Consider the following 26,089-nt stretch of genomic DNA (forward strand, 5'->3'; position numbering starts at 1 on the left):
ACTCCCTGTCCCAAATGGTGTAGTTCTGCTCCGACTTGCTGAGCTTCCTGGAGTAGAAGGCGCCCGGTGTCCAATCCCCCTGCGGGTCTTGCTGCAACAGGACGGCTCCCACGGCCCTGTCTGAAGCGTCCGTCTCCACCCTCATCGGTTTGCTGGGATTGATATGCAGCAACTGCTCCTCCGACGCGAAGAGGCGCTTGAGGTTCTGAAAGGACTGCTCCGCCTGCTCCGTCCAGATGAACTTCTTCTTCTTGGAGCTGAGCATGTCGGTAATGGCCGCAGTCTGCATCGCGAACCCCTTGATAAACTTGCGATAGAAGTTCGCAAAGCCGATAAACCGCTGGACCTCCCTCCGGTTGCGCGGGCTCTTCCAGTCCAACACTGCGCGAACCTTGGCACTGTCCATGGCGAGCCCCTTGTCCGACAATTTGTATCCCAGGAAATCCACCTCCGTCATGTCGAACTGGCACTTCTCCAGCTTGGCATACAGTCTATGCTCCTGCAGTCGTCGCAGCACTTCTTTGACATCCCGGTCGTGGACCTGCTGCGATTCCGAAAATATCAGGATGTCATCCAGGAAGCAGACACACTTCTTGTAGAGGAGCCCCGCTAACACGTGATGCATGAAAGCTTGAAAGCAGTGGGAACCATTTTGTAATCCGAACAGCATAACTCTGTATTCGTAGGTGCCCAGAGGCGTGAACATGGCCGTCTTCAATTCGTCGCCCTCCCGTATGCGAATAAGGTTGTACGCCCCTCGCAGGCCCAACTTGGTGAACACGCGTCCTTTGCGCACCGTTGCGAGGAGGTCGTCGATTTTGGGCATGGGGAACGCCGTGGGCTTGGTCTTCGAGTTCAAGATTCGATAGTCCACCACGAGCCTTTTTTGGGGCGTGTCCTTCTTCTTCACAAAGAATACGGGACTGCCCCCCACTGCCTTGGACTCTCGGATGAACCCCCGCTCCAAATTATGCTCTATGAACTCTCTGAGTTCCTGTAGCTCATCTTCAGACATGGAATACAGCTTCCCTGTCGGCAGTGTCGCCCCTGGCAGGAGGTCAATCTTGCAGTCATATGGTCTGTGGGGAGGTAGCTTGTCCGCCTCCTTCTCGCAGAAAACCTCCAAAAATTCTGCGTACTTGTGGGGTACCGCTTGCAGCGTGCCCACTTGCAGTTGCGACTCGTCCTCTTCCCCCTCCTGCCTGGGCAGAATGCAGTGTTCCGCACAGTAAGAAGAGCCGAAGATCAGCTGTCGCTGGTACCAAGCTAGCGTAGGACTGTGCCTGTCCAGCCAACTCATGCCCAGTACTACAGGCGTGTCCGACAGTTGGGTGACGTTAAAACTGATGACTTCCCTGTGATTGCCAAGTCGCATCACCATTGGTGGCGTTTGCTTCACCACCTGCCCCCCTAGCAATTCCCTGCCATCGACCGTGACGACCTGCAGGGGCAGCGTGGCAGGCAGTAACGTTATTTCGTGCTGCTCTATGAAATCCTGCCCTATAAAGTCCGCGTTGCTTCCCGAGTCAATGGTGATTGGCACGTCTATTGTGAGTCCATTGGGTAGCTGGAGCGATGCGGTGAGCTGCACTACTGGTTTGGGCGGGAGGGGGTCCGTGGGCTGCAAAATCTCTGGGGACTGCTTCACTGACTCGTCTGGCTGGGCCCCAGTGCCTCTGTCTCCAGCCAGACTCTGTCGTTTCCCTGCTGTGGTTCTCTGTGCTGAGTTGCTTCAGTCACCATTGCAGAGGCTGCAGTGTGCTTGTGGAGCCTCTGGGGACACTCTTTCGCCATGTGCTGAGGGCTGTCACAGATGTAGCACTTCCGGTTCCCTCTAGGAGGCTTCGCTTTGACTGCTCCCGGCGCTAAGGCTCTGTGTGCTGACTGAGCCCTGGCACCTCCCACCTCCATAGGTTCCGCTCCCCCTCCTGGCGGAGGCGTGGATTGCGCACGCGCTGCATCCCTGGGAAAGGAGGAAAACCCTCTCGCCACTTCGCGTCCTCCACGCCCTTCGTCCCTGCTCCACGGACGTTCTTCCAGACGCACCCCAATCGTCAGCGCCCTCTGAACGATTTCCTGCATGCTCCGGGGTCTCTCCCCCCTCGCAATTTCGTCTTTTACCGCGCCGCTCAAGCCTTCCCAAAAAAGGTCTCTGACTAGAGCTGAATCTCTGTCCCATTCCAGGGCACTGACCAGTGCAAAAAAGCGGGCATGATACTGTCTCACACTGGCCCTCCCCTGCTTCAGCCCATGTATTTCTTTCCGTGCAAGATCAACGTCTATGCTTGATAAAAAGCACGCATCCATTGCTTTAATGAAGGCATCCGCACTTCGGAGCGCCGGATCCTTATCTCTCCACAAATTGCGCAGCCACGCTTTAGCGTCTCCATGCAAATGGGATAGGATAAACCCCACCTTCTCTTGCTCATCTCTAAAGTCTTTGTCCAGCAGTTGCAGCGCACACTGTACATCTGCTCGGAAGTTGGGGTACTGCTGTAAATTCCCATCGAAGTGAGATACTAGCCCGCCTCCTCTTCTCCCCAGCCCAATTCCCTCCGGTTTGGGTCCCGGTTGCCCTTGCTGTGTAAGCCTTTCCAACCTGACTTGGAGATCCTTGTAGGCGGCAGCTGCATCTCCCTCTCTCTTCCTGGCTGCGATTATCTCGGCATTCAGTTGTGTCACTGCATTTTGCAGATCCGCTATCTGCTGTTCGGCAGTCATCTCGTCTGCTTTTCGTGAGCTTGCGAGTAGGCACCAATCTTCACCCCTCGCTGCGTTTCCTCCCGCTGCGAGGCTTCAGGTGCCAAAACTTAGGAGACGGAGCTTACTGTCAGAGCTGCTCCCAGGTCCCAGCTCACAGAGGACCAAGCTAGCCGCCAATATTGTATAAAAGTCTTTATTGCGTTACAGTTTCCATTTTCAAGCCGCAGCGTGCAGCTCTACGTCTTAGAAGCTAGACCGGTGAAGATCCGTCTGAGTCTCCGCCTCCTGTACACCAACTTAATACCCTCGCCTTACTCCACCTCTTCCGTCTTTCCCTTCTTCTCTGGGTCCCTCTGCCCCCCTGGGTCTCTTCCTTCCTGGACTCTTCCGACGCTGACCCCCCGGACCCTTCTCCTTCCTTGCGGCGGGCTTTGGGACCCGGCTCCCTTTCCGGGCTGCTTACTGTGCCGCCTTCCTGTGTATTTGAACTTGGCGCGCGCGCCCAACCTTCCACCTTCCTCTTGACCGTTTCCTCACTCCCCGACGGAGGTGTGGCCAGTCCTGACTCATGCTCTCCCTCCTGCGGCGAACCGCCGGATCCCGATGCCTGGCACCCTTCCCCCCTATTGCGCTCTGTTGGGGAAGCTGGCCCCGATTTCCAACTGCTGCTCTCTGAGCCCCCTCGGGTCCCTCCTTCCCGGGGTGTCCCCCTGGGTCCCCCCCTTGCTCTGGCCACGAGCGCTCCTTTCTGCGAGTCTTCCGAATCACTGGAAAGACTCGGAGATCTCGGGCCGCCGTCCTCGCTCATATTTCCTTCTGATTCCTCCCCCTCGCTCTCTGCTCTCCCTCTTTCCTGTGCCTCTGCTCCTGAACCCCTGACACCAGTGGAGGCCAAGGCTCGGAAAAAACCCAATATGGAGGCCGGTTGGCCGACATATGGGGAAATAATAGAAAAAATCGGAGACAATTGGAGGTTACAGAGTTATGAAAGACTAAAGGATAAGGTGCAAGATTGGTTTCATTATGCCCAAATTCAGGAGGTGTTTAAGATGGATAAAAAAACAGGCTTCCAGGTGGAAAAATCGAAACTAGAGACAGAATTGTTAGAACCAAAGACTAAGTTATTATCAAGAATGTATAACTTGCTGCTTAAATGGAATACTCAGGACGAGACAGTTAAATCAGCCATGATAAAATGGGCACAAGACATTGGGCACAACATTATGTTCGAAGACTGGGAAAAGTTATGGACCACCGGTATGAAATTTACGGCATGCAATGCCTTGAAAGAAAATATTATGAAAATGATATACAGGTGGTACATGACCCCAGTCAAGCTGGCAAAAATATATCATTTGACTGACAATAGATGTTGGAAATGTAAGGAGGCTGAAGGGACATTCTTTCACCTATGGTGGACTTGTCCTAAAGTGAAGGCCTTCTGGGAAATGATTTATAATGAGCTAAAAAAGGTGTTTAAGTACACCTTCCCTAAGAAACCAGAGGCCTTCCTTTTGGGCATAGTCGGCCAAAAGGTGCTAAAGAAGGATAGAACGTTTTTTATGTACGCAACTACAGCAGCAAGAATCCTTATCGCAAAACATTGGAAGACTCAAGATTTGCCCACATTGGAAGAGTGGCAAACGCAGTTGATGGACTATATGGAATTGGCCGAGATGACTGCCAGGATCTGAGATTTGGGAGAAGAAGCAATGGAGGAGGATTGGAAAAAATTTAAGGACTATTTGCAAAAGTTTTATAAATTATATGAATTGCGTGCTGAGATCCCCAAAACACCCTTAACCCAATAACTCACACATCACACATTAATTTTTGTTTAAGGTTTTTGGCATAATTTTGGCCACAACTTTATTTGCATACAAATTGTGAGTGGTTGCCTAGGCATTGGTTAAGACTAGCTGTTCCTCCCGCCTTGGGAACAGCACTGGCACCCGGATTCCAGCGGAAGCCAGTGTGGAGGAGCAAGTTCAGGGATAGGCGGAGCTGCGACACAGACCCTCAGCTTCTCCCCGCATGCTCCTAGGGATTTACACGGCCCAAGCCCGATTCCAGGGGCTTGGACGAATGGATGGTAAGTCCCTGAATTCCTTTAACGGAATTCCCATGCATCAACCTCATTGGAGGGGCAGGCACAGCCAATCCATACCCCTCCACCAACCAATTTAAAACCAATGCCTAACCGCCAACCTTACAAGTTGTGACGTATTGCTAAGCAGTAGGCAAAACCCAAGAGGCACGCACTAATCAGCCAAATGGTAAATTCCTACTGGGCCCCCGCACCAAGGCGGACAACCCCATGACAGGCAAAGCAAGGTCAAAGCGCAAGCCCAACAAGGGAGGGCGGGCGGGAGATCCGATGTCCACAGCGAAAGAGAAAGTACTCTGCTGTGGACCTCCTTAAATAACCTCTGACCCCTCCCCCAAATTTGCAACATCAAATTTGCCCCAGCAACACCAACACCCAGCCAAAAGTAGGCCTCATAAACCTATCCTCCTAATTACTATAGGGTGCTTTGGCTGACCCATCCGCAACACGTGCTCTCCTTTAGTGAGAACACGCTTTATAAGAACTCGCACGACTTGGAAGGATTAGCTCCAGCAATGAGAGTAGAGGATATTGAAACTAAATAATAAATTAATGAAAGGACCAATGTTTAAATGTTTGAAATGTTATTATATTGGCTTTTTAGAGTAAATTGGCAATAGGTAATTTAAACTAAAACGTAAGTTTTGAAAGTAGAAAAGAAACGCATGAAACAAGGTTATAATTTGCTGATATTTTTATTGTTAAGAATGCATTGTGAGGGAGATGTGGGGAAGTCCGATAGTAGACTGAAACAAGCTTTGAAATGATCAATTCTTTTTTCTTTCTTTTCTTTGTAGCTGATGTTTCTTTGTGTAATTGATTGAATATTTCTATCTGGGGAAAAAAAAGCAATAAAAATATTTTTTTAAAAAAACAGAAGCTGGGACAGAGCAACAGGAGCTCACCCCATCACAGGGATTCAAACCACTGACCTTCTGATTGGCAAGCCCAAGAGGCTCAGTGGTTTAGATCACAGCGCCACTGGGGTCCCCTTGCAAGATTGAAAACCATAAATGAAAATTCAGAGTTTCCATTTTAAACACCCCAAGACTTACCCAGGATGTCTTTATGATACAGTGGTACCTCAGGTTAAGTACTTAATTCTTTCCGGAGGTCCGTACTTAACCTGAAACTGTTCTTAACCTGAAGCACTACTTTAGCTAATGGGGCCTCCTGCTGCTGCCGTGCCGCCGGAGCACCATCTATGGTCTCATCCTGAAGCAAAGTTCTTAACCTGAAGCACTATTTCTGGGTTAGCAGAGTCTGTAACCTGAAGCGTATGTAACCTGAAGCGTATGTAACCCGAGGTACCACTGTATATGGTTTTTTTTCATATATATACCACCTGAGCCTATGACAGGGGGAGGTCCCACCATTAACATCTCAAGAGGGTCTTGCTTCTTCCATAGCCACAGCCTTGGATTCCAGCAGAAATCAGGCATCACTCTGCCTCCCAGCTGCCCAGCCTGCCAGCTTCTAGCTCACATAACTCAACTCTCAGCTCTGGCCTTTGTCTTTCTAACTATGAGAAAGGGAGAGGGGGCTTACCCATTTATAGTCTGCCACAGAGCCACTTCCTTTCTTACCTTAATAGCCTAGCTGTTCCAGGCATTGATTCTGTGCTGCAGCCAGGGATTAGAAGGGGGCTCAGGCATAACCCCCAACAAATTAGGAACAATATATCCAGCCACACACCCAATTCCTTGTCATGTCTCTGTAAATGCAGGAAAGGAAATGGAGAGAAAGGGAAAGAGAGAACCAAAAAAACAAATATGCAATGTTTTAAGTTGTCAGTTATCAAATGCCCAGTGCCACAGCACGTTATCAAATGCTGTCAGATATTAAATACAGTCCCAGACGGTTGCTGCATATCAGTTGCATATAGACCCCCAAATACTTAAGTCAAATATCAGATACTCTGCAATATTTGGGAAATGGTCAGGGGGGGGGGGAATCCCTTGAGTGTATTTGACTTCAGAATTGAGAGAAGCAAATTTGGAAGTGACTTATTGGAAGCAAATCAATTTTCAGCTCCAATTGAGGTTTACTTCCTCGAGGTCAAACCAGATGTGATGGCTGCAGACCTTCTTGATAGGTCAATAGAGATGTCAATCTGGTGTGTGGCAGCTGTGGGAAAAGACCTATTTCATGCTAGGAATCATTCGGAAAGGAAGTGAAAGTGAAACCGCTGATATCATAATGCCGTTGCACAAATCTATAATGCAACCACATACATTTCTGGTCATGTCACCTCAAAAAGGATATTGCAGAGTTGGAAAAGGTTTGGAAAAGAGGAACAAAAATGATCAAGGACTTCCCTATGAGGAAAGATTACAGCGCCTGGGGCTTTTTAGTTTAGAGAAAAAATAAGAAAGAGGTGATGTGATAAACAGATAGGGCTTGCCAATTGGAAGGTTGGCGGTTCGAATCCCCGTGACGGGTGAGATCCCGTTGCTCGGTCCCAGCTCCTGCCAACCTAGCAGTTCGAAAGCACGCCAGCACAAGTAGATAAATAGGTACCGCTCCAGTGGGAAGGTAAATGGCATTTCCGTGCGCTCTGGTTTCTGTCACGGTGTCCCGTTGCGCCAGAAGCAGTTTAGTCATGCTGGCCACATGACCTGGAAAGCTGTCTGTGGACAAACGCAGGCTCCCTCAGCCTGAAAGCAAGATGAGTGCCACACTTAACCATCCAGGGGTCCTTTACCTTTTTAGACAGAACTAGATAAAGAGAAGTTTTTCTCCCTCTCTCATAACATCAGAGCTTGGAGACATACAAGGAAGTTGAAGGTTGGAAGATTCCGGCCAGACCAAAGAAAGAGCTTTTTCACACAGTGCCTAGTGAAACTATGTGTGCTGGTCCCGGGGATTAAACAAGAGGCAAGGTCCAAGTCCAGTCCACGGTCGATGAAGCAATATGAAGGTAGTCCGTAAAAGTCGAAGCTGGGTGCAGGCAGGAACTGACAACCACCAACGTTGCTCCCGCAACTTGGGACTGGAGCTGGCTGGCTTTTACCTGCCCCGAAGCATAGGGCGGCCCTGATCCTCTGGTGACTCGCCTCTCCTGGCCTGGAGGCGAGCACTCCTCCTGCAGGAACTTAGTTCCCTCCACCTCTCTGCCCTGAGCCTCTGCAGCTCAGGAGAGGCTGGAGGGTTACTGGACCCAGAGGCAACCTCAGCTTCCCCTGACGGGGCTGAGAGTGGAGCACCTGCAGGCAATGGGTCCTCCATCACCTCAGGAGCCAGAGCAGACTCAGCTGACGCCTGCACCTGAGGACCCAGCACAGGTGAGGACCCTTCAGGCTCAAGCCCCAGCCCCTGCTCAGCTGGTTCTGGAGGCAGGGGATCCTGCGCAGGCTGGGATTCCTCAGTTTCAGCATCTGAATCCGGATCCCAGGCCATCACACTATGAAACTCACTGTTGCAGGAGGCACCAACGGGCAGCAATTTGGGTGGCTTTAAAAGAAGTGTAGACAAAATCATGGAGGACAAGGCATGGTGACTGCTTTCACAGCCAGAGGTGCTAGATGTCTGAATTCCAGTTTCTGGAAAGACAGGAGGGGAGACTGCTGTTGCCCTTGCGTCCAGCTTGCAGGCTTCCCAAGAGCGTCTGATTGGTAACTGTGAGAATAAGAGGCTGCTAGACTAGATGGGGCACTGGTCTGATCCAGCAGAACTATCCTTATGCCCTTACGAAAGGTGGGAATAACAAATGGTCGTCATAAATAATATTGCTACGGGTTTGCGGCTGCCCTGACTTCCCTGGGTTGCAGGTGCCCTGCTCCTCTCTAGATGCTTGGGTGCCAGGGTTTGATAAGTGCTGTGAGCATTAAGATGATGGGCATTGGGTCCTGCAGTGTAAAGAAAGTAGGCTCACCTTTTTCTGCACCAGGGCATTGCCAGGAGATAAGTCATTAGAGATAAACCATAGTTAAAGCTATGGTTCTCCCAGTAGTGATGTATGGAAGTGAGAGCTGAGCCATAAAGAAGGCTGATCACCGAAGAACTGATACTTTTGAGTTATGGTGCTGGTGGAGACTCTTGAGAGTCCCATGGACTGCAAGAAGATTAAACTTATCCATTCTGAAGGAAATCAGCCCTTAGGGCTCACTGGAAGGACAGATCGTGAAGCTGAGGCTCCAATACTTTGGCCACCTCATGAGAAGAGAAGACTCCCTGGAAAAGACGCTGGTGTTGGGAAAGATGGAGGGCACAAGGAGAAGGGGACGACAGAGGACGAGATGGTTGGACAGTGTTCTCGAAGCTACCAGCATGAGTTTGACCAAACTGCGGGAGGCAGTGGAAGACAGGAGTGCCTGGCGTGCTCTGGTCCAGGGGGTCACGAAGAGTCGGACAAGACTAAACAACAACAAGCTGTTAAGGGGAACCAAGGCTGGTGATGGCCAATCACCAACTCATCCGGGAAGCCATTCATAGGGCAAGCCTGTGCAAGACAGGGAGGGGTGAGCTTTTCCTCCAGCTCTGTGTTGGTGGGCAAGGAAAGAAAAAGTTTAGGGTTTCAGCTTGGATGACAGTGGGCCAAACCAAAAACTCTAGTTTTTGCTGGTGCTTTCTATTTGGAGCTTATCTAGGGGGAGTCCCTCTACTTTCTGGTTTCAACCTGTTATAAAACAGTGTCATTATTTTGTCCCTATTTTGCCTTGTGGGGAAATGCTGGGGATTTCACACACACACACACAGAGAGAGAGAGAGAGAGAGAGAGAGAGAGAGAGAGAGACTTTTTGCAACGTGTTAACACGCAACAGTCGTGCCCTGAAGTGTGTCAGGTTTCAGCCCCTTGTCTCTAAAAGTTAAGGCTGGCACACCTGCATAGTGGGCTGTTTCTGGACAAATAAATAGTCGTTCTTCTACTCTAAGCTGCAAGTGGAGTTGCAACGAACTTTCCACATGATCAGGGCTATTTCTGCAGGGCCACCTCGCTATATTTCGCGTGACAGAGCTGCTGTGGGTGGGGGAGGTCCCATTAATCTGAGCTACCCTTTGAAAAGAAAAGGGAGCGTGGATTAATGAGATCATTTTTTAAAAATCATTTCTTGTGTGCTATGCATTTATTAAGTGTGATTGCCAAACGCTACCCACAAAATGTGAAAAACAGGGTGGAGTCCACATGACACTGTTTATTGTTTCGCCTGTAGAAGCGTTTTGGCTTACCTGACTGTATGATCTCTTCTCCCACTGCAAACTTTTCGAGGGCTTCTCCAGGACACCCCCTGGCCCACCATTGATTAGCTGGGACGTGGGGGGAGAGAGGGAGGGAAATCTCTGGCCCCTACTGTTATGTATTCAGTGGTCTGTGTTTGCCTGAGCTTGAGTCTGGACTAAAAATTTTGAGCTCCTATGTTCTGATTCAATACATGAGATCCAATCACAGAACATTTCAGGATTTGGGCCCATGATTCACAGTTTGGAAGTTTAGACAGCCAATCATGTTGGGAGTGGGAATGGCCCAGGCTTGCAGAAATGTCTATAAGCAGTTGCTTTGCCCCTGTTGTCCAGTTCTGTTAGTTCAACAAAAGTTATTGCTGTTATCACTGTGTCTTGCCTCGTGGGAACCCACTGACGCTTCTGCTACTAGCACAGCTCCTTAGTTAAATCCAGTCCGGAATGTTTAATGTTTGTTTTGGATCAGAACTGCAGGTTGAAACTTCTTGTAGGAGCAGGGCAAACATTGGATAGTGCCTAACAAGTGTTCTTGCTTTTGTTTTGAAAAATCAGCATTTCACTTATGTACTATTTTGTCAAAATTTTAGTATTAGAAATATGTAGCAATGTGTTTTAGCACCAATGAAAACATCATTTTTATTTTATTTTTTAAAAAAAACAGGAGCCCACCATAAAGGTTCTAGTGAATCTGTGCTGAGCAGTGATAAGTTCATTCCCCACTTTGTTCACTGCCCATATCAAAACCATGCCTCTTCAAAAAGATGGACATGAAGAACTAAGAGTGTTTACATCTGTTGAGATTGTGCTGCTCTTCCATCTTTCTCTTACCTACAATTAAAAAAAAAATACAAATAAGCAGTGGCAGATCATGGGAGGGTTACAAATGGATGAAGTTATCATATGGGCCATAGTGGTGGTGAGTTTATGTGCAGGAGGTTTTTTAGTGCTTTGTGTTTCTGTGGAAAAAAATCCATTTCATCAATCCATTAGTGACAATGAATAGATGCTTATTGCAAATACAATATTAAGCAAGCTTGGCAGCTTTCTTGTCAAGAATAAACAAGCAGAATAAGCATGCTAAATTAGATCATTGTCTAGAGCACCAGAAAAATGTTCCAATGTAAACTGAAAACTTACTAGCGCATTAGTTGCATATATTTTTTTTAAAAACTGAGATTGTTTTCCAGTTCAAAATTTTCCACGGTATGTGGACTGAAAGATGCATAGCATGGCAGTTCCATAATAACTGCCTAGTTCACGTGTAAACTGACAGAAAAGATCAATGTACCACTTTTGCTCTGTCGTCCCCAAACTCAGATGGTAAATGCCAACAGGATTGTAGCCAAAATGGGGCTGCTGAAAAACAGGAGTGAGAGATGCTCAGATCGCCCTGTGCCTGTAGCACTCCCACCATAATATCCAGGCAGAGATAACTTGCAAGGGAGGTAAGCAAATCTGGGGGAAATCCCACCTTGGTTAACACTGTTACCACCCACCTCCCACCCATAGCTGTCAAGCGTCCCTTATTTGGCGGGACAGTCCCTTATCCCAGTGCCATGTCCCGCTGCTGTCCCTTATTGATGATGTCCCTTAAATAAGCTCCTGAAGGTAATGGGGCCCTTTCTATGTCCAGCTGTCCTTTGTCAACAACAAATTGTTGCTGTTTTTTTGTACCATATATGCTATATGATAATTTATGGACCTAATAGGTATCTAAAGCCATTTGCACGCAACAAAATATGTATTTTATCCAAGTAATTGTTGATCCCTTATTTTGGCTGCTGATCCCTTATTTTCAAGGCTGCTGGTCCCTTATTTTCAAATCTGTAAGTTGACAGCTATGCTCCCAACGTTCTGGAAAAGTGTTGAGAACCATTCCCTAAAACAGGCATGTCCAACAGGTCGATTGGGATCTACTGGTTGCGATCTACTGGGGGACCAGGGTTACGATCTACTGGTTGTGATCTACTGGGGGGACTGGTTGTGATCTACTGGGGGACCCAGTCGATCCTGGTCAATTGCGTGATCCTGATCGATCTCTCAAAAACAAACTAACAAAAAAATATCTCAACAAGTTTGGCTTCCCCCAAAAAGCTCAACAACTTTGGTCAATCCAATGGGTAGATCACTGCCAGTTTTTTCATAGTGGGAGTAGATCACAGTCTCTCGGGAACTGGACATGCCTGATCTAAAACACATGGCTTTAAACTTTAGCAACCTGTCACTCAAAAATAAAAAGTAATTATATTATTTATTTTATATTATTTATTGAATTTGTATGCCAACCTATACCCGGAGGTCTCATGGTGGCTCACAGAACACAATCAAAATATAAAATCATATATAAATACGTAATTAAAATGAAAACAACCACCCAATAACAGCCCCCCAAAACCCCACATTTTAAAAGGGCATAGGAACCCCAGGAAACAATGGCTTCAAGTTATGCAATAAAGAAATAAAGAAAGATGCACTCTTCATTTAACTAATTTGTTTAAATGCTTGACCATCTGTTGTAAATTGATTGTTTTTAGTACAGCACTTCACTGGAAATGGGTGGGCTGAAAAATGTGAGGAATCGGCTTGGTATTTGTGGTGGGGGCTCTCAGCAAAGATTTTCAATCATTCTGATGGGTTTTTCCTTCCAAGACATTTCCAGATTCATAAGTGGTCAAATGCCAACAACAACAACAACAGGATAAACTAATCTGGTCAAAAACAGTTGCAGAGATAGGCGTGTTTCCCCCCCCCCAGCGCATTGATTCTGTTCAGCAGCACGGCATGTGTGCATATGTGCGCTTCTCTCGTCTACTTGCATAGATGTTTGGAAAGCATTTGGCAAGCAGACCATATAGCAAAACTCAAAACATCAAACACATGGAAGATCGCAAAATGCAAGATTATAAATGATCCACAGAGACTTCTCCCACGCCTAGAAAGCACGAGGCCAAGATGTTTTCTGCTTATCTCATGCTTCCTAGGCATGGCTCCTTGAGCGGTTCAGTCATACCTTATGTTGCGTCCGCTACAGCTTGCGTTTTTTCGGGTTGCGGACAGTCGAAACCCAGAAGTACCAGAACAGGTTACTTCCGGGTTTCAACAGATGTGCATGCGCAGAAGCGCTAAATGACACTTTGCACATGTGCAGAAGCGCCGAATCACAACCGGTGCATGCGCAGACGCGGGTTGCGAACATGCATCCAACACGGATCACGTTCGCAACCCAAGCATCCACTGTTTTATGTTTGGCTGCTGCTTTCTCCAGAAAACCTGCTCTTTACCAGTGAATCAGAACAAACATCAGTCCACTGAAAACCTGACTGATATCTGCTCCAATTCAGCACATGTTTTGGATCACCGTGAGCAATATCTGAAATGCCACCTCAGGCTCAAGCAAAATAGTGGCAACGCACACCCTGGGATCCAGTTTGTGGGGCTAGAATGCAATGCCCCAGCATTCTGGCGCTGTCAGTCAGAACCGGCCATGTGAGAACTGCAGGCTCGCTGCCTCTAAATGCCCACCACGGACTCCGTTATATGGCTTCAGCAGCCAGTTGGATTTTCTGGGCCCATCTTATGAGGAGTGAGAATAGCTCACCTAAATCCCAGTTGCTGAGAGGTCCTGGAGCTCACTTTCCTGGTGGGCAGGGGTGAAGAAAATCACCCAGCCCTTTGGTTTGCATGGATGGGGCATCATCCAGGACAAAAGAGGCTTTGCTGTTTCTCCATCTAAATCCAGGATGCACTCAAATTAATGAATGTTAGAATGATGTTGGATAGAAACTAAGTGGTGTTTTGCTGTAATGCTATAAGGGAATATGAGAAAATGGTTATTAATAGGTAAAAAATTAATGTTATAATATTTAAAAACTGAAGATTAAGATGAATGAAGAGGGGAGGGATTTGCTGAATTAGCAATTTGTTTTTTTTAAAAAAATATTTATCGAGATTTTACACTAAACATAGATTTTAAAAATTAAAAATAATTAAACCAACAATTACACACACAAAATACAAAAAAACCAGATAGTTGAAAAAATAAAAAAGGAAAGAAAAAATATTTTAGAAAAGAAATAATCAATTTTTCAATATCTTTAAGTTCATTTGCTTATTTCCTTGACCTCCTCACACCTCCCCTTTTTGTATTCCCATATACAAAGTCCTTTCAGCAAATCCTTACCCTCTTTCATTTATCTTTACTCTGTATTCTTGACCTATTATAACTGAATTAACAATTTGAACTGGAATACAGAAAAGGAAGGCGAGAGGAGGTCCGGGAAATAAGCAAATGAAAAATATGTGATGGAAAGACTGAATTGTTTTTTAACTATTTTTATTTTGTATTTTTCTTTTTTCTTTTTATTTTGTAATTTTTTGAAAATCTTAATAAATATCTTATTAAAAAAAACTAAATCCAGGATGCACTCAATGGTCCTCTGTTGTGCATCTGAGTTCAGTCCATCCTGCCAGAAAGCCACTTAGGGACCAAGAGACTAAATCCTTATTCTCATTCTTTGTTATTTAATCTACCATATATACCACCTGTTGTAAATAAAAATATGCCCTTTTCCCTTATGGGGTATCCAAGAGCCCATATAGAGTCCTTACATAGGTTCCTTATTGGTAGGAGAAAATAACAGAGGCCAACCAGAGAATATTGAGAAGCAAAGTAGCTAGTAAGCTTGATCTTTATTGATCTGTTGCAACAGGGTGCTCCCCTCACACGCAGGAGAGGAGGAAGAACCCAGAACAATGGCGTGCAAGGCCTTATAAAGACTTTTGAAATTCCCATCCTCTAGATCAAGACCACCCCCAGAAACATTATGCATACATCACAGAAGGGGTGTAACCTAAGACCACCCCTCAGATACATCCCACCTACATCACAGAAATTTAAATGTTGTTTTTCTCTTGTCCTTGTTTATCTCCTGTCTAGCAGGTTACTTGATTGGATTTCCTGGGGAGCCTGGCCATTCTTTTGTAGTGGTAAAATACTTATTTCCTGGGCCAGGTCACAGGCTCACACCTTATTCAAACAGACATATCCTTGAGACAGGATTTGTGAGACAATGGGGAGGCTTTTCCAGTTTAACCTTGCAGAGAAAGGATTTGGTCAGTTTAGGAATCAAAATGGTTCCAGGTTTGTCTTCCTGTGTTGATCTATGTATGTGCGGTTATGAACATTACCATATATCTAAAACCATAAAATTCCTATCACACACCCCATACCCGAGGTCTCAGGGCGGTTCACAGAAAAGATCACAATATACAAAATCAAAACAGTAACGCAACAACACAACAACAACAGCTTTTGTGTTCATCATTTGGCAGTGTGTATGTGTATCAGACTGGTCTGACTTGCCGCTTCTTTCTGCTGCTCTGGTTTCCACCAGCAGGCAATATACTTAGTCTCTGGTCGTGTCAAAGAATAGAAAGAGGATGTGGAGAGGCCAGCGACTTTCAGCCAGTCCCTTCTTACCATTAGACACCCACTGAGTTTAGGAAAAGAAAAAGCACTGAGGTTTTTCTTTCCCAGCACGTGGTGTGGTGCAAAAATATTATTATTGCATCACAGGTCCACAGACTGGGGGAAAGAAAAAACGCCTACTGTAATAATTATAAAGTTGTTTGGGAGGAGGGGAGAACAATAGTCTCTGAGAGAGATGAATTATTCTCCCGTAAAATTTCCTTAGCATTCAGTGACAAAGAGAACAATATGGATATCAAACATTTGGGCATTTGAAGACCCTCATATATATTTTACAGAGTGCTAGCCATGCCAGTCTCTTAAATAAGCATGCATACCAGTGATGGCCAAACTTGGCCCTCCAGCTGTTTTGGGATTATAACTCCCATCATCCCTAGCTAACAGGACCAGTGGTCAGGGATGATAGGAATTGTAGTCCCAAAACAGCTGGAGGGCCAAGTTTGGCCGTCACTGTGCATACACTCACAAAGACAAGCATATTTATTGTAGCATGCGCTTTTGCGAACTAGTACCCACTTCATCGGGTGCATGAACTGCTCTCCCCAGGTAGCAGACGTGTGTGTGTGTGTGTGTGTGTGTGTGTGTGTCTTTGAAACACCACAAGATTCTTTTATGAATATTTGTATTTCAGCATTCAGGAGGAGTGATTTGTGAAATGAAAATTTCCTGTTTTTGTAGGAATTCTAAGATCTTGTATATAAAAAATAAATGTTCATAAATGTACAAGGCAAACACATACGTAAGTATATAAACCACGTGTCTGAAACAGTACAGGAGAACAATCCTGAAGCCATTTAGACTCTCTCAAATCAACCTCAAATATTTCTCTGCAAGAAGGAAGTAAATGGGAAAAGCTTTCCAGTTGTCTTTGGACTGTAGGGGCTTACACTTCTCTGTAAATACAGTCTGGCAAGTATCTGTTAAGCTGGGCACACTATCAATATGCACAAGAGATTCAGGAGCTATTTACCATCTCAAAGGAATGGCCAGGCTACCCAGAAAAGGCAATCAAATATGGCATTATCAGGTATCCTGGCAGACAGGAGAGAACTCAAATTTCTGCTGGGGACCACCTCTTTCTGTGATGTATGTATGATGTTTTGGGGGGTGGTCTTGAGCTACAGGGTAGGCAATTTCAAAAGTCTATATAGGAGCTTGCACACCAATGTTCTGGGCTCCTTTCCTCCTTCCCTGCGTGGGGGGAGTGGGAGCCTTGTTGCAACAGTTTAATAAAGATCAGGCTTTTGCGTGTTCAGACCCTGAAATCTCCCCCCTAAATAAATTGACACATGACTCAAAATTTTGGTTTGGTTTTTGGCAGAATTTAGGCCACAACTTTATTGATTACAGAAAGTGACTGGTTGCATAGGTTCTGGTTCAACTAGTTTCCTGCCATGCAGATAGCGCTGACCCAGGGTTCCAGCATAGGTCAGCCAAGGGTGAACACCTGGATAAGAAGAAAGCCGGGAACGGGCTAACTCCGCCAACCAAATGTCCCCCGGGACTCAGGCACGGGCACAACCCCCTCTCACGGGTTGACCAAACCATTGAGTCCCTGGATTCCTTTAACGGAATACCCTTCACATAGGGATGGCGAGAGCGTTCTCCCATCCCTATCACCTGAACCAGAGTCTATCCGCAACCTTACAAGTTGTGATGATTTGCTACGTTGCAGGCGAAACCCAAATGGCAGCAGCCAATCAGCCAGTTGGGGAAAATTCCTGCCATGCCCCTGTCCCAATGACAGCAAGGTCAAGAGCAAAGCCCTAAAAGTAGGGAGAGGTGGGTGGGTGTTCTGAATGCAAGCGCCGAAAGAGGAAGCTCTGGGTCACGTGCGTGGGCATAAATAGGTCCCTTGAACCATTTGGACTGCGTCCCATTGGCCAGATTGTACCCAGCTTCGAGGGACCTACCAATCGGGTGTTGTGGCTGACCAATCGTACCCACCCACAACACAGGGTGTCGGTTTGCCAGGTCTCACCGCAATATGTGCCCTCTTTAAGGGATTTGTTGTTTAGCTGTTTAGTCATGTCCGACTCTTTGTGACCCCATGGACCAGAGCACGCCAGGCACTCCTGTCTTCCACTGCCTCCCGCAGTTTGGTCAAACCCATGTTAGTAGCTTCGAGAACACTGTCCAACCATCTCGTCCTCTGTCGTCCCCTTCTCCTTGTGCCCTCAATCTTTCCCAACATCAGGGTCTTTTCCAGGGAGCCTTCTCTTCTCATGAGGTGGCCAAAGATTAGGCTTGCTAGCTGCTTTGCTTCTCAATATTTTCTGGTTGGCCTCTGTTGTTTCCTCCTACCGATAGCAAACCTACATAAAGAATCTATGAGGGCTCTTGGATACCTCATAAGGGATAAAGGAGCAGTTTTTTTTTTCTTATAACACTGTTCTCCCATAACTGTTTAGATAGGGTTTTGGACCCAGTAAATGCAATTGCAGCCCAAGGGGAGATCTGTTTGCACTGGAAGGGGGGCGGGGGAACATACCACCCCCAGCTGCCCCCCCCCCGTGCTGGGTGCCACGCCCCGGGACACGCGCCAGCCATGCCCCCGCCTGCTCTCTCCCCCCCCCCCCGGTGCCAGAGCATGAAGCTCCAGCCCTGTCCATTTGGAGTGGATTTCTTAGTGCCAAACTCCTATGGCTGCTGTGCAGTTAAGAGCCCCTCTAGTGTCTCGTTGCAGAATTGCACTTAAAATAAACTGCTGGTTTCATATGAATCCTACCACAAACTATCAGTGTGCACGTTGTACTTACCTCTTATGATTTAGCACTTGGGCAAGGCATGTTAGCCACAAGGAAAGGAGGAATTGGTCCCAATAGTGTTGCTCACAATACATTGCACTAAACCTGCAAACACATCCGTGCCACAATGTAAAAGTGAATCACTTTATGGCGGCTGTGCTACTTTTGTTTTGCAAATTCAATACAGTGGTACCTTGGTTCTCAAACGCCTTGGTACTCAAATGCCTTGGTTTTCAAACGCCAAAAACCTAGAAGTAAGTGTTCTGGTTTTCGAATGTTTTTCAGAAGCCGAATGTCCGATGCGGCTGTCATCGATTGTTTCCGGGGCGCCTGCACCAATCAGAAGCTGCGCCTTGGTTTTCAAACATTTCAGAAGTCAAAAGGACTTCTGGAATGGATTAAGTTTGGCACTTTTGTTTTTGCTATTTATTTTACTTTTCTGTTTTTGAGGCTTTTTCGGTTCATTCGTTTTTGTGACTGTGTGGAGCCCAGTTCAGCTACTGATTGATTGACTGTGTGACTGTGGAAATGGATAAAAGCCCCCCAATCAAACATTGACTATCATCAGCGCTGGTAAGGAAAAATAATAATTTTCATTTTTATCATCTACAATACTGTCTTATTTATTTTATAGTACAGTAAATTGATTATTGCTTTCATTTTATCAATCAGTTGTCTTGTTAGATAGTAAAATTCATGTTAAATTGCTGTTTTAAGGGTTGTTTTTAAAAGTCTGGAATAGATTAATCTGTTTTGTACTTTCTATGGGAAAGCATGCCTTGGTTTTGGAATGCTTTGGTTTTGGAACGGACTTCTGGAACAGATTAAATTTGAGAGCCAAGGTACCACTGTATTTAGCTTCGAGTTGGAGAAAACCCAAACCCACCTGGCTCATTTTGTGGAGACCACAGTATACCAAGCTACCACCTAAAGGGTTAAAACCACCTAACTGCCACTTTGCCCCACCCATTTCAGGGACTGAGTTGTTGTTGTTTTTAATGGTTTTGGGGCTCCAGCACCCGTGAACCTCTGGCATCTTTTGCTTCAGAAAACCCTAGCCTTGAATTTGGTGGAATAAGTGGCATGTCTCAGACTGGCCCTATGTGAGGGGTGGTATAATGGGGACAGGGTGGGTTAGCTGACCCCACCTGCCCCAAATGCTGATGTTGACCATGGCATGCCTGAGGACACAGCCTTTGGTCATAATGTGTTAAACGTGGGGCTGCCTTTAAAAAGTGACCAGGAACTCCAGCAGACCCTCCAAATGTCCTGATTTTCCAGGGATAGTCTCAGATTTACAGAAGCAGCCCCAGTTTCTGACTTGATCCCAGAATGCCCCGCTTTTCCTTAGGTAAAGGTAAAGGGACCCCTGACCATTAGGTCCAGTTGTGACTGACTCTGGGGTTGCGGTGCTCATCTCGCTCTATAGGCTGAGGGAGCCGGTGTTTGTCCGCAGACAGCTTCCGGATCATGTGGCCAGCATGACTAAGCCACTTCTGGCAAACCAGAGCAGCACACGGAAACGCCGTTTACCTTCCCGCTGGAGCGGTACCTATTAATCTACTTGCACTTTGATGAGCTTTCGAACTGCTAGGTTGGCAGGAGCTGGGACTGAGCAACGGGAGCTCACCCCGTCGTGAGGATTCGAACCGCCGACCTTTTAATCAGCAAGCCCAAGGCTCAGTGGTTTAGACCACAGTGCCACCAGCGTCCCTATTTTTATCAGAGAAATGTTGGAGGGTATGGAGTTATCCAACCCTCATGCCATCTGAAGGCAGCCCTGTATAGGGAAGTTTTCTAATGTTTAATGTTTTATTATTTTCTTTATAATATGTTGAGATCCACCCAGAGTGGCTGGGGCAACCCAGTTAGATGAGCAGGGTATAAATAGTAAAATAATAATAATAATAATAATAATAATAATAATAATAATAATAATAACAACAACAACAACAACAACAACAACAACAACTTTTGAATAGGACACCCCTATTTTCATCAGAGAAATGTTGGAGGGTATGCTCCAGTACGTTCAAAATGCAGTGGCCAGACTGCTAAGCAATAAGGTAAAAGGTTAAAAAAAAAAAAAAGTAAAAGCAATAAAACTTCTGGGTCAATTCCATGTTGTTCAGCCTCCTCTTGTCCACAGTTCCCAAGCGGATGCTTCCAATAAGTCCTCAAATAGAGCATTAAGGCAATATAGCAGCCACCCGCAGTTACTTCTCCCCAACAGATGTTATTTAGTGGCTTACTGCCATTGATGCTGGAGATTTCATATAGCCCTCGTGACACTTAGCCATGAGTCATGGATCCACAAATCTGTCTAATCAGCTTGTAAAGGCATCTAAGCTGATGACCATCACTATATCATGCAGGAGTGAACACCACAAGTTATCTGCTATTCGAAGAAACACTTTTGTTTGTCTGTGGTGAGTCAGTTGCCTGTCACTGATGTCGATGGCCATGTGTTCTGCTCTCAGTACTGAAGACCTTTTTGGGGGGTTGTTGTTCCAGGAGACATTTCAATCAAATACAGTCGTACCTTGGAAGTCGAACGTATGCAACGACAGCAACAAAAATGTTGTATGCCCAGGGATGGAAAGAAGAAAGAACCCCATCAAAAGAAGAATGGGTATTGAAACTGATGGATTATGCTGAAATGGCAAAATTGACCGGGAAGATTAAATGCCAAGAGGACAATAAATTTAAAAAAGAATGGATTAACTTTATAGAATATATGAAGGAGCACTACAAACATCTAAAAACGTTAGCAGGATTGGACTGGCACTTGTAATATAATATGACAAAGGATATTCAAAAGGAAATTTAATAAACTGGGGAGACAGGTGGGGGGAAGTCCGGGGGTTGGAAGAACCCCCATAAAGATACAGTGGTACCTCGGGTTGCAGACACTTCCGGTTACAGACTCCGCAAACCCAGAATTAGTACCTCGGGTTAAGAACTTTGCTTCAGGATGAGAACAGAAATCGTGTGGTGGCAGCGCAGCGGGAGGCCCCATTAGCTAAAGTGGTACCTCAGGTTAAGAACAGTTTCAGGTTAAGAACGGACCTCCAGAATGAATTAAGTTCTTAACCCAATGTACCATTGTACTGACATTGTTTGTGGACTAATGCAAATAATAATGTATGTAAAAACTTTTAAAATAAAATTTATATAAAAAAGAACAGAATCCCATCTAGCCTACTGCTGCCACAGGGTCTGCACTAGTAACAGTAATACTGATCATTGCTCTCATTATAATACTTAATATAGCTTTCTCATTGTAATACTTAATATAGCTTTTTTTCCAAGCCGGAATTAAGATCGCCGGAAGAAATATCAACAACCTCAAATATGCTGATGACACAACCTTGATGGCAGAAAGTGAGGAAGAATTAAAGAACCTTTTAATGAGGGTGAAAGAGGAGCGTGCAAAATATGGTCTGAAGCTCAACATCAAAAAAACGAAGATCATGGCCACTGGGCCCATCACCTCCTGGCAAATAGAAGGGGAAGAAATGGAGGCAGTGAGAAATTTTACTTTCTTGGGCTCCATGATCACTGCAGATGGTGACAGCAGCCATGAAATTAAAAGACGCCTGCTTCTTGGGAGAAAGGCGATGGCAAACCTAGACAGCATCTTAAAAAGCAGAGACATCACCTTACCAACAAAGGTCCGTATAGTAAAAGCCATGGTTTCCCCAGTAGTGATGTATGGAAGTGAGAGCTGGACCATAAAGAAGGCTGATCGCCGAAGAATTGATGCTTTTGAATTATGGTGCTGGAGGAGACTCTTGAGAGTCCCATGGACTGCAAGAAGATCAAACCTATCCATTCTGAAGGAAATCAGCCCTGAGTGCTCACTGGAAGGACAGATCGTGAAGCTGAGGCTCCAATACTTTGGCCACCTCATGAGAAGAGAAGACTCCCTGGAAAAGACCCTGATGTTGGGAAAGATTGAGGGCACAAGAAGAAGGGGACGACAGAGGACGAGATGGTTGGACAGTGTTCTCGAAGCTACAAACATGAGTCTGACCAAACTGCGGGAGGCAGTGGAGTGCCTGGCGTGCTCTGGTCCATGGGGTCACAAAGTGTCGGACATGACTAAAAGACTAAACAACAACATAGCTTTCATGAATGCAAGTAAAACATTAATGTGCACACAGGGATAAGCTCACCACCACTGCCGTTAGCCTGATGGAGCCCCTCAAGGCTGCTTCCTAGTATTTTAAACTTTTCTTTACTGGAGGACTTTCAAAAGTCAATCTCAAGACCAGAATCACCATCGTGGCAACTGTAGATCTCTGGCTTACCTGCTCAGGATTAGTTCCATAATTTCTATACTATCCACACCTGCCCTGCTGGGAGACAACAGGCCCAGCTTTGTGACAGGACCATACCACTTCAGATTGCCGGCGGAAGCTCACATGAGGAAATGTTCCTCCCGAGAAAAGAAGTTCACTGCAAGTAGAAAACCAGCTTGTCAAGAAAAGGCTTAGGCTAAAACTGCACTGTCTCTGATATGCACATTCTTTTGCAAGGGGGGTGGCGGCAGGGATATTACTTATTTTTTATTTGGAAGGAACATTTAGTTATATGAACCTGCACCTGTAGCATCAAACAATATAGCCCAGATTTAACTTTATCATCTCATTTGTTTTATTTTATTTGGTCACGGGAATTATTGGCAGGAATATTCTGGTGACCCCCCCAAAAAAAAAAACAACCTCATGAGGAACGTGACTGACCCATCTTTGCTTAGTGGAACTTCCCAGCTGCTCTAAATCAAGAAAAGAATCCGTCTTTAGTAAATCCCATGACAAAGAAGAGGAACAAAGTTTTCTGTGCTCAAACCGCACCGTTTTCTTTTTCTTTCCTAAACTTAGTGGGTGTATGATGGTGAAAGGAGACGGGCTGAAAGTTAGTGGCTTTCCCCACATCCTCTTGCTCTTCTTTGCTGCGACCACTAATCTATCACCTGCTGGTGGAAACTGGAGCGGCAGCCCCCAAATTCGGAGAGGGAAACTTGTCTCGCATTGCAAAGGATTCCAGGATGCAGTCTTGGTTTTGGTGACTAGTTTCTGCCCTGGCTTGCTGCCCGCTGCAAACTATGAGCTGTGATGGCTGAAGAGATCTTTCATGATGATTTGTTCTGCTCAGCCCAGCAGGGATGTGAACCCTAGGACCTACTGGTGGCTTTTATACCCTTGTTCATCCTCCTCCAGTCTAAGCTCCAGGTGAAGAACGGACCCTTAGCATTGTGATGCCCATTGTTTGGACCATAATAATAATAATAATAATAATAATAATAATAATAATAATAATTTATTATTTATACCCCACCCATCTGGCTGGGTTTCCCCAACCACCCTGGGTGGCTTCCAACAGAACACTAAAATACAATAACCTATTAAACATTAAAATAAAAAAAATTCCTTCCAGTAGCACCTTAAAGACCAACTAAGTTAGTTCTTGGTATGAGCTTTCGTGTGCATGCACACTTCTTCAGATACACTGAAACAGAAGTTGCCAGATCCTTCTATATAGTGAGAAGGTGGGGAGGGGTATTACTCAGAAGGGTGGTGGGAATGTCAGACCAACACGGCAGACCAACATGGCTACCTATCTGTAACTATTAAACATTAAAAGCTTCCCTAAACAGGGCTGCCTTCAGATGTCTTCTAAAAGTTTGGTAGTTATTTTTCTCTTTGACATCTGGTGGGAGGGCGTTCCACAGGGCGGGTGCCACTACCGAGAAGGCCCTCTGCCTGGTTCCCTGTAACCTCACTTCTTGCAGTGAGGGAACCACCAGAAGGCCCTCAGCGCTGGACCTCAGTGTCCAGGCTGAATGATGGGGATGGAGAGGCTCCTTCAGGTACAGTGGGCCGAGGCCATTTAGGGCTTTAAAGGTCAGCACTGTGCACTAAAAACAAGACTACCGAGAAGGCCCTCTGCCTGGTTCCCTGTAACTTGGCTTCTCGTAGCAAGGGAACTACCAGAAGGCCCTCGGCGCTGGACCTCAGTGTCCGGGCAGAACGATGGAGGTGGAGACTTTCCTCCAGCTCCAAATCCTTGGACTCAGCTGTCTCTGTCGGGAGAAGCAGTTCAGCAGCAATAGCAGAAATGTCCTCCACCTCTGCTTTCTAAGTAGAATCCATATTGGAAAGATCTATCTTTCTCTAACAGTGAACTCAGTTGCTGTGTGCTGGCAGGACTGTAACCAAACAGGAGCCTGTGAAACAAGAAGTTGTTGTTAGTAGGTTCAGAAGAAGCTTAGTGTTTACAGGAGTACAGTGGTACCTCGGGTTATGAACTTAATTCGTTCTGGAGGTGCGCTTTTAACCCGAAACCGTTCTAAACCTGAGGCGCGCTTTCGCTAATGAGGGCTCCGACTGCCGCTGCGCCACCGGCACGCGATTTTCGTTCTCATCCTGGGGCAAAGTTTGTAACCCAAGGTACTACTTCCGGGTTAGCGGAGATGTAACCTGAAGCGTTTGTAACCTGAGGTGTTTGTAACCCAAGGTACCGTTGTGGGTTAAACCACAGAGCCTAGGACTTGCCGATCAGAAGGTCGGCGGTTCGAATCTCCGCGACAGGGTGAGCTCCTGTTGTTCGGTCCCAGTTCCTGCCAACCTAGCAGTTCGAAAGCACATCAAAGTGCAAGTAGATAAATAGGTACCGCTCCGGCGGGAAGGTAAACGGCGTTTCTGTGTGCTGCTCTGGTTCGCCAGAAGCGGCTTAGTCATGCTGGCCACATGACCTGGAAGCTGTACGCCGGCTCCCTCCGCCAATAAAGCAAGATGAGCGCCGCAACGCCAGAGTCGGTCACGATTGGACCTAATGGTCAGGGGTCCCTTTACCTTTACCTACCACTGTACCAAGAAATGGTTAGAAGAGGAAGAAAAACTAAGGGGGAAAACCTTGCTTAGGGAAGACTGAGGGTTTATCCACATTTCCTCTTGTGCCTCTGCTTTCCCCCAGAGAAAAGAGCGCTTTAGCACTCAATCGGAGCAAACAGTGATCAGTTTTTCCACAGACTATATTACTGTGCTACCACTGCAGCTCTTGCACAGCCATCCCAGTACTTGTGGATGCCAAGACAGCTTTCCTTTTCTTGCTAATTTTTCAAAGGACGCCTCAGGAGCACAGTCTGAGAATCACTGATATAGAGACTTCTTCTGTATCTTCTACCCTCCTAATCTTTGCTGGGAATTAACTTCCTTTTGGGACGCGGGTGACACTGTGGGTTAAACCACAGAGCCTAGGGCTTGCCAATCAGAAGGTCGGCGGTTCAAATCCCCGCGACGGGGTGAGCTCCCGTTGCTCAGTCCCTGCTTCTGCCAACCTAGCAGTTCAAAAGCACATCAAGTGCAAGTAGATAAATAGGTACCGCTCCATCGGGAAGGTAAATGGCGTTTCCATGCACTGCTCTGGTTCACCAGAAGCGGCTTAGTCATGCTGACCACATGACCCGGAAGCTGTACGCCGGCTCCCTCGGCCAATAAAACGAGATGAGCGCCACAACCCCAGAGTCATCCATGACTAGACCTAATGGTCAGGGGTCCCTTTACCTTTACCTTACAAGAATTTTTGAGTTTTGGAGCTTTTTTACAGCACAATTTAGCCCCAGTTTTTGCCATTTCCGCCATTTCCAGATCCCTTCCAACTCTATGATACTAATATTTTTAGGCCATAAGCAATCCTGTGCATGTCTAGTCAGAAGTTGGTCCTGCTGAATTCAGTCGGACTTGCTCTCATGTGTACAGGTAAGTGTGTTTAGGATTGCGGCCTTAACTTATAACTCCTAAGCAAATTTCCTTGGAAGTGGGTCCCATGGAGTTAAAGGAGGTTTGCCCCAGATAA

Source organism: Podarcis vaucheri (genome assembly GCF_965113315.1).
Source record: "Podarcis vaucheri genome assembly, chromosome: 17".
Classification (NCBI taxonomy): Eukaryota; Metazoa; Chordata; class Lepidosauria; order Squamata; family Lacertidae; genus Podarcis; species Podarcis vaucheri.